Source organism: Rhagoletis zephyria, unplaced genomic scaffold, assembly GCF_001687245.7.
Source record: "Rhagoletis zephyria isolate East Lansing unplaced genomic scaffold, Rhagoletis_zephyria_1.1 Rzeph_scaffold_04641, whole genome shotgun sequence".
NCBI classification, from domain to species: domain Eukaryota; kingdom Metazoa; phylum Arthropoda; class Insecta; order Diptera; family Tephritidae; genus Rhagoletis; species Rhagoletis zephyria.
In genome coordinates, this window is record NW_016161724.1 from 33,370 (window position 1) to 42,603 (window position 9,234).

Consider the following 9,234-nt stretch of genomic DNA (forward strand, 5'->3'; position numbering starts at 1 on the left):
GTTTCCGGGAATCCCTAAAGAATTACGAAATAGCTTCGAAAATGCCGAAATATTCTTGAAATCCTGTTTTGGTCTGAAGAATCTCCCAAATCCCAAAACAGTTACCAAATTGAGGTGTGGTGAGTTTAGGTGAGGTGAGGTGAGTACGGGTGTGATGAGTTCAACTGTGGTGAGTTAAGATTTGGTGGATTTTGGTGTTGCAGTAGGGGGTGTGGTGATTTTTTATGTAGTGAGTTGATTTGAGGAGTGGTGAATTGAGTTGTGGTAAAGTAAGTTGAGGTGCGTGTAAGGTGAGGTGTTAATTCTCTAAATTTCTCCTAAATTATACAGTATTTAGGTTGAAAGTATGTAGCCATCAATTAAATACATCGGCACTTTGGTGAAATTATTTTGCATCCCCAAGGTACCTGAGAACTTTAGACCTGCTAAATACCTTCATTTTTCGTACTTTGGTATNTCCTAAATTATACAGTATTTAGGTTGAAAGTATGTAGCCATCAATTAAATGCATCGGCACTTTGGTGAAATTATTTTGCATCCCCAAGGTACCTGAGAACTTTAGACCTGCTAAATACCTTCATTTTTCGTACTTTGGCAGCTCCTAAATATTCAAGTTTTTCTTACTTTAATATCTAATAGCTCCTAAATACCTAAACATTTTTACTTGGGTATTTAGGAGCTCCTAAATACCTAAGTATTGTTTACTTGGGTACTTAGCAGCTCCTAAATACCTAAGTTCTTTTTACTTGAATAATTAGTCATCTCCAAATACTAAGTATTTGTGCATTTAGTAGCCAAAGTGGTACTTTAAGTACAAAACTATTTAGGTGTGCCCATCACTGTTCTTAAATTTGACCAAGTATATTTTATTTCCGACCATGATTTAATTTTTTGTACTCTAGATGTTGTGATGAATCGTCCAGGTGTAGGTGCTACTTTTGGGTATCGTGATTTTAAATCGGTGAATGTAAACTCTTTGTATTCAGACCTGAGTAATATAAATTGGAATGATTGCTGGTTTCTTACCACTGTTGATGATAAACTTGATTTCCTCAACAATAACTTGTCTATGTTATTTAATGTGCATGTTCCACATTATTATGTAAAAGTGGTAAATAGTTCGTGTCCCTGGTACAATTCAAAAATTTGTTCTGCCATTAGGAAACGCAATAAGTTTTATGCTAAGTGGAGAAAAAATTTGACGGATACTTCTAGGCGCCGCTACACGGAAATCCGAAATGAAACCACTACTATAAAAAGACAAGCAAAGCGTTGGTACAGTTACTCAAAACTAGATCCTTCACTTCCGTCCAAGCAGCTGTGGCGCAATCTAAAGCAGTTTAAAATGCATGGCAAAGAAAGACCCGAGTGTGAGTTTGACGATGATGAGCCTAACGACTATTTTATTTGTTCTAATAACAAAACCAATCGTGCTCACGTGTTTAAAGATTTTGTATCCTGTGCTTGTCCAAAACAAGAGTTCCAATTTATGGGAGTGAGTGAGATTGACGTCCTGAAGGCTCTGTCAAAAATTAAGTGTAATGCTATAGGGGAGGATGGAATCTTGCTGAAATTCGGTTAACTAGTAATTCAATATATAATAGGCCCTCTAACCGATATCATAAACCATTACTTTACTAGCGCATGCTCTCCAGCAGTTTGGAAAAAGGCTATAATTATACCAGTTGCGAAGAAGAGAAATTCTACTTATGCCAGCGAATATGGACCTATTAGCATACTGCCTGCCTTTTCAAAGGCTTGCGAACACTTAATGGCTGCACAAATTTCTGCATTTGTGCAAGAAAATAGTCTACTGTCTCCTCTGCAATCTTTATTCAGGCAAAAGCATAGTTGCTCGACGGCAATGGTCAAAATACTGGACGATATTCGAATAAACTTCGACAACGGCGACTTGACACTTCTTTGCTTACTCGACTTCTCGAAGGCATTTGACCTAGTGGATCACAATTTGCTGTGTTTGAAGCTTAAAAATTATTTCGGCTTCAAAGACAGTGCGGTGAAACTCATGGTCAGCAACCTTGAGGGTAGAACGCAAAAGGTTAAGTCAAGCAAATAAAAATCCCGATCTAGATTTGTGTATACAAGGCTCTTTCCTTGGTCTACTGTTATTTAGTCTCTTTGTCAATGATGTTTTTTCTGTTTGTCAGTCTGTTAATATCCATGCGTATGCTGATGACATACAGTTGTACTTGTGTAGTCGTATTGGTCTCGTTGAGGATTTATGTTTCAAAATAAACCATGATTTGTCTGCTATTTCTGTTTGGGCTAGTGATAGTTCTCTGTGTTTAAATGCGTCAAAGTCGTATGTCTTGCCTATGGGAGGTTCCATGGGAAACTGAACCTCAGAGCACAACATTTTTTTATGTGTCACATGTGTACAAATCTTGAATTAACCAAAAAATAACAAATTAAAGCTTTAAATGCATTTTTTTGCCTTTTTTACGTTTTAAAATCAAGTTATAAGTAAATTTTTTTAGTAGGTTTAAAGTAGGTTGCGTTGAAAGTACTGTCAAATAATTTGCAATTCTTAATTCAAGTGTTTGGTAAGAAAAATATGTAGTAGAAGTCATCTGCGTTTAATAAAATTGTATTATATATTAAATTGTGTGAGAGCGTTATCTATATTATGAGTTATTATTAAGCAGTATTGGTCTTGTCCCACCCGTGACAAAAAAGGTAAAAGTTGTTATATTTAATTACAGAAGTTGAAGTTGTGTTTAGGGTTTGTTAAATAATGCTAGAACTTCCTTGTCAATGTTTACCACAATTGCATTTTCGTTTCCACATAGTTAGATATGAGTAATTCAAAAGTCAAGCATGTCCCACCCGTGACAACTACGGGTGGTACAGTTGGCAGAGGTAGGTTTACAGGGCTGATAAGCTTTATTTGTTTGTTGAGGTGGACGCAGGGGAGAAGAGCGGAAGCGCGGACTCGACCATTTCCTATATACCCTTGTGGTCAGCTGATTAAGTTAAGTGGCATTGGACCAGTTTTGGTTTTTTCTTTTGTTTATTTAATGTTAATAGTTTTTTTTTATAAAAGTCTAGCACATTACATTACCAAAACCACATCAATCCACATTTCAAAATTCGTACAAAAATTATAAATTTCAACAAAAAAAATTATAAATTTAAACAGTTACACCCAAAAATTATAAACTTTTTGTTCATGATTTTTAAAAAATTCTAGGTATGCAATTTTACAGCGCATTAAATTTAAATAGGAAAAAGTTAAGATTTCAAGACGCTAGGCGTTGATTTTTAATATTTTTTTTTTGCTGACGGTGCGGGGCTTTTTCTTCTTTATAAAAGACACTATACTAAGATAAAATGTGAGTGAATTGAACCCCTACTTGGCTTCTTATATTTTTTAATAACTAATCTTTAATATGGACCACACTTAAAGCTCCTTTTCATAGAAAAATTCGTACGTGTCCCACCCGTGACAAATGTTGTACCACCCGTGACAGAGGAACTTCGGATTTTTTTTTTTTAATTATAAAGCCATCCTTTTGGTTGTAGTTTTTGCTTTGTTTGCATTCGTGGTTCTTTGTTTTATTATAAGACATCAAGTTCACCCAGAAAAGTGAAATAAATTCGCAGAGGTTTCGTAAAATATATCTGCTCCCAAAAGCAGCTTCTTTTTTTTGTCCCACCCGTGACAGAAGAAATAACTCAGATTTTTTCCATATAAAAGTAAGCTGGCATTTTTTCGTATTTTGTAATAACTCATATAATAGTCAATTAGGTGTAGCTTTATCAAAATGTAGAATTGTTCAGAACTTTATACTTAAATTTAAACAAGAAAGAATAATTTGTTCTCTTCAAATGTCCCGCCCGTGACGGTGGAATCGCCCCTATATGTAATAGTGTGGTGTATATCGATAATATTCCTAAATTGTGGATAGGTTCCAGTTCACTTATTTTGGCGGATAAGGTTATAAATTTAAGTTTTATTCTCAACTCTAAACTTAACTGTACTGATCATATAAATAGGGATGTGAGCAGCGTATGTGCTATACTGCGTAAGCTGAGAGTTTCTGCAATATTTACGCCACAGGAAACTCGACGTAAACTAGTTCTCCAACTAATTTTGCCAATTATCACCTACTCTGGGATAGTATGCAGCAAACTGGATTCAATATCTTGCCATAAACTCAATGTACAGTAATAAACCTTTTCGCAGTTTTTCACCATTTGGTCCCCGAGGAGTACTTTTGGGTTGTGTGCAGCTCTTTCGATTTGCGCGCACGGCAACACTTACTGTGGGGAATTTCCCGTCATGATTAGAAAAAGTTAATTGAAATATACATAATTATGAACAAAATGTAGGTTAAGTATAATATTCATCTTTAATGTATGCTGATATTCATGCTTAGGGCCAGTTTTTCAGTGCCAGTTTAAACTTAGTTTAAGTAAACTGAGTTTAAATTGAACAGCTGGCTTATATTTATTGGCTGATCTTAGTTTAAACCAGCCAGATCGGGCGTTTAAACTGAGTTTAAACCACGGCCGGCACTGAACAACTGGCCCTTAAGGAAAAATAATAACAGTAGTTAAGTACATAATTAACATTTGTGTTTTATAAACTGGAAAGCTCAAATCGTAATTATAGCATTGAATGGAGTTTTCTTAAATGTAAGTTTAAAAAAAAAGTCCATTGTAAGATTATATTTTTATGAAAAACGTAAGTTTTGTGAATTTATCAAGCCAAATTCTAAATTTCCGAATATATGTATTTAAGTCTATTTGAAAAAAAACAAGGTTTGTGCAGCTATACAGACCACATGCCGCCAGCACATCCGCCCAGAGTTTGAGTGATCTACATGTTACAAGCGTTTTCAGCATTTAACAGTTCATTATCATGTACGGTGTAATATAACAAATTATACACTGAACTATGATAATCTGTACTAATAATAATAATAGATTGGCGCTTACACATATGATAGTCTTTGGCCGAGCTTCTCCTCCGATTTGTGGCGTGCGCCTTGATGAAGAAAAAACCTTTTTTTCTATATTTTTGGCGATGTTGCTTTGACCAGGGCTTGAACCCAGGTGCTGGTGAGTGAAAGCGCGCACTGCTTGACACTACACCACAGCGGCAAATCTGTATAGATACTACTCTATAATAATAGACAATAATTTGCAATGTTTTTCACTTTTGCAATTAGTTTCGGGCACTATTACACAGTCATGACTTTTGCCACTCTGCCATAGTACGGCTGTTGCTCCTTTTCATACCACAGTAATTTTGTATACAATTCTGAATCAACAAAATTCATGCTCCTTCTCATTAACAACCCTGATCAGATTTTACCCCCGAGGAGTACTCAAAAAGGTTTATTACTGTATATACTGTGATAATCAGTGTTGCCGCGAATTACTTTTAGCGGTAGAAAAATTCCGTTAAAAAAAGTTCTAAAAAAGAGCTAAGAAAAGTCGCTGTGGCCAAAAATGGTAGCTAAATTTTTTACTTACATCTACATATATAAGTATACACGCAAACATTTTCAATAAGCAATGGTATAGAAAAACAATGAAGTCTGGAAAAAAAGCTAATATTTTATCCAACCAAAAACCTTTTTGTATAAAAATATGCGACACCAGCTTCCATCAGGCTCGAAGCATATAACTTACCAGCATGCTGGTACAATTTTTATTTCTTTACAAATGAGGTCGAGGAAAGATCGAAATGATTAGAGCCGAAATTTCATAATTTTTCTACCATTTTGTTAAACATTGTTTTTTTTTTTGTTTAATTCACAACTGCAATATCGTGAACTTAATCTTCCACAAACACGGCTTTGACTTATATAGTGCAAGAAATTTCCTCCAAAACATTTTTTACTTAGAAAATTGAGCTAGTTTCACCACTGACGACACCAGCATGCTGGTACAATCATACAATTTTCAAATAGCTTTTGAAGTCGCACCAGCAGCTGGTACAATNGGAAACTATCTTATATGTAAAAATATATTACGATTTACTTCAAATAAATGATGTAAAATGTGTTATATATGGATCTAATTTTAATAATAAAATTTAATACTTTCATCTACATTGTTTTTATTGTAAGTTTTCACGAGTAGTCGCAGCTTTCTGCAATTGTCTCTGGCCGACTATACATGTTAAAGCCAAATAATTTCACAATTTGTACCCTATTAAAGGTTTATATTTTAATAAAATGTGATCAATTATATAAGAATATATAAATTCCGATCAAACTATAGTACTGAATGCTTGACAAATAATTATTTAAATCAAATGATCAATAGTGGACGCACTCGGAGTGAATTTTGGAACACGGAGCGAATTATACATATTAAGACTAAATAATTTCTAACTTTCTACCATATTATACGTTTATATTTCAATGTAATATGATTAATTACTGAAGAATATATAAACTCCGATCAAACTTCACTACTGAATGCTTGACAAACAATATTTGAATCAAAAGATCAATAGTGAACGCGCTCGGAGCGAATTTTGGAACACGATATAAAATCTGCATGTTAAGACTAAATAATTTCTTATAAGCTTATGTTTTAAGATAATATAATTAATTACTGAAGAATATATTAACTCCGATCAAACTATAGTATTAATTGTATGACAAACTATTTAAATCAAATGATCAACAGTGAACGCGCTCGGAGCAGATTTGGAACACTTCATAAAATATTTACAGAGGAAGTATATTATTTGGTAGAGATCAAAATGTATTTAACAAAGTGTGATTGAATTTGATATTGCTCTCAGAAGAATCATCCTATAAAGTCAAATTGAAAAAAAAAATTATGAATTTTGAATCGATTGTTTATATTTTTTTACATAATAGTACCTTAAAAGAGAGCCGCACTGAGTTGTCAATAACGCCTTGTTTAATACACCCATGAAACAAATATTTAAAGGTAAAACCGCTTGCTGAATTCGTCGGCCATCATTTATTTTTTGAAGTTTGTCTATTTTATAAAATTGAAATTTTGAGAGCAACTCAAATGCCAAATAAAAGTAAAACAAAAAACAAATAGATGAAAATATTGAAGTTTTCGTTTATTTGAGACTGAAAATGAGAATGTATTTGTGATTGGAAATTTGAAAACATTTTTGTAATGTTAGCAAACTTCAAAAATGTTCAGGCTGCCTCTCAGCGGTTTACCTTCAGATTTTTGTATCATGGATACACCTTGGTCGAGATAACACGAACAAGTTTTCCTTTGTTTATTTTTACTTAAAATCCTTAAATATGTATCCTGATTTCTGTAGAATACGTATTCATTTTTTAGCGATTTTAAAAAAGGGAGGACAGTCGGATCTACGTAACCAGAACGACCTGAATGAGCATTAAAGTCGGTTGTATTTTTTGCTCAAAATTACTTGTTATTATTCAGATACAGTTTCGCTACTATTTAGAGATTTCTCGACATACTTGTTCAGATTACTGTTATTTATTATTTTTCTTATTATCAATTTATATGTTTAGGACTTACTGTGGGTGCTTTAAGATTCATTTTGTAAATATGTATGTACATATAAAAACAATTGCGATATTTTATTTTATTTTAAATTATGAATTTTATTCGTGCAACTTTTTATGTTTAATAGTTTTGAGATTTTTTGGTTCTGTTATATTCTTTTATTGCATATCTTAAACTCTTTTACTTTAAGTTATAATACTGAAGATATGCCTTCTGCCTTTGTCAAGCACTTTAGCTAGGTGCGAGAAATTTAGCATATGCGCGTAAGAGCATAGAGTAGGTATAGGGCTGTGCTGCCGCGATTCTCCAACATCTTGTCAAAGGAGAAAACATATTGGTGGCGGAATCCATCGTAGTCCGATTTTTCATAAAATCTACAAAAAAGCGATCACCGAATCTGAACTGCTATGAACGTGTGTATTCACTGCGTTCGTAGCTACTCGAATTTAATAGCATTTTCGTAGATTTCACGAAAAATCGGACTACGATGGATTCTATGACAGCCTTGATTAGTTCGTGCGATTATGACTTATGGATCGATTATGGAACGGAACCTGAGTTGGGTTGCCGATGGACAGCGCCACTGAAATGAAAATGTTTTTTATCATGAATAGCAATATTTAAGTTTCATAAAGTTCAAGGTGATTCAAATAAAAAAAAGAAGTTGAAAAAAGAAATACAGTATCTCAATCAAAATTTCCCGCAAGTCACAAAAATGCAGTTGCCAATATAGCAACTCAGTTACCAGCTTTCAGTTGCTAGTTGCCATCGGTAATACCATTTCAGCCACTGGCCAACCAACTGCAGTTCGGTTGTTCTCCGTAATCGACCCATAAAATCGGAATCGAATATGCACGCACGTTCTGCATAACGATAAATATTTTGTAAATGTGTGCTCTATATGTGAAGCCTCCGTCTGACTTAACGATTGTCAAAGGCATGCCAGAAGATGTTTCATCATATGTTTTCGACCATCGTCTTCTTCGAGTAAGTTCATCAATTCCAAGAACTTTACAACCTCTATGTGCCAGCAGCCCTTAGTGTTTTTTCCAATCCCATGGCGCTATTGCACTGTTAATAACCGAATTTAGGCGCAGTTGCATTCACACGTGATATAATAGCTATTGTCGGCATGTGGGAATGCCCAGAAGATGGCGTTTTNGATGTTTCATCATATGTTTTCGACCATCGTCTTCTTCGAGTAAGTTCATCAATTCCAAGAACTTTACAACCTCTATGTGCCAGCAGCCCTTAGTGTTTTTTCCAATCACATGGCGCTATTGCACTGTTAATAACCGAATTTAGGCGCAGTTGCATTCACACGTGATATAATAGCTATTGTCGGCATGTGGGAATGCCCAGAAGATGGCGTTTTTTCAGCTATCGAAATCATTACACCGACGGCGGTGGGCAGTACTGCTGGAACATATTTACCACAGCAGTGGTTGTGGCGTTTTGTTCTGCAACAATAGCCTGCAATGATCACATGTCATATAATGTCGATGAACAAAGATATAAAATTGAAAATGACTAACCTTATTCCCGGCCGATTTGGGAGACCACCCTTGGTCACGACTAGAACGCATTTACCAAGAGGAAAAACCGCAGGGATTGCAGTAGTTCTTGCAATCACCGTTGATGATGCTGTGCTTGTAATTAACAGTCTGAAAAGACAGAAAATTGCATTAATCAAATGTTAAACACATCAAATAAATAAATTTCAATAAT

The 9,234-nt window shown here is 34.5% G+C and overlaps 1 long non-coding RNA gene across 1 annotated transcript; it reads left to right on the forward strand.

Annotated features, from left to right (window-relative positions):
• The first annotated feature begins 7,942 nt into the window (after window positions 1-7,942).
• LOC108371010 (uncharacterized) lies at window positions 7,943-8,339 on the forward strand. Its single transcript, XR_001848705.1, has 2 exons — window positions 7,943-8,022; window positions 8,228-8,339. It is a non-coding gene; the product is annotated as an uncharacterized LOC108371010 (long non-coding RNA).
• The last annotated feature ends 895 nt before the right edge of the window (window positions 8,340-9,234 follow it).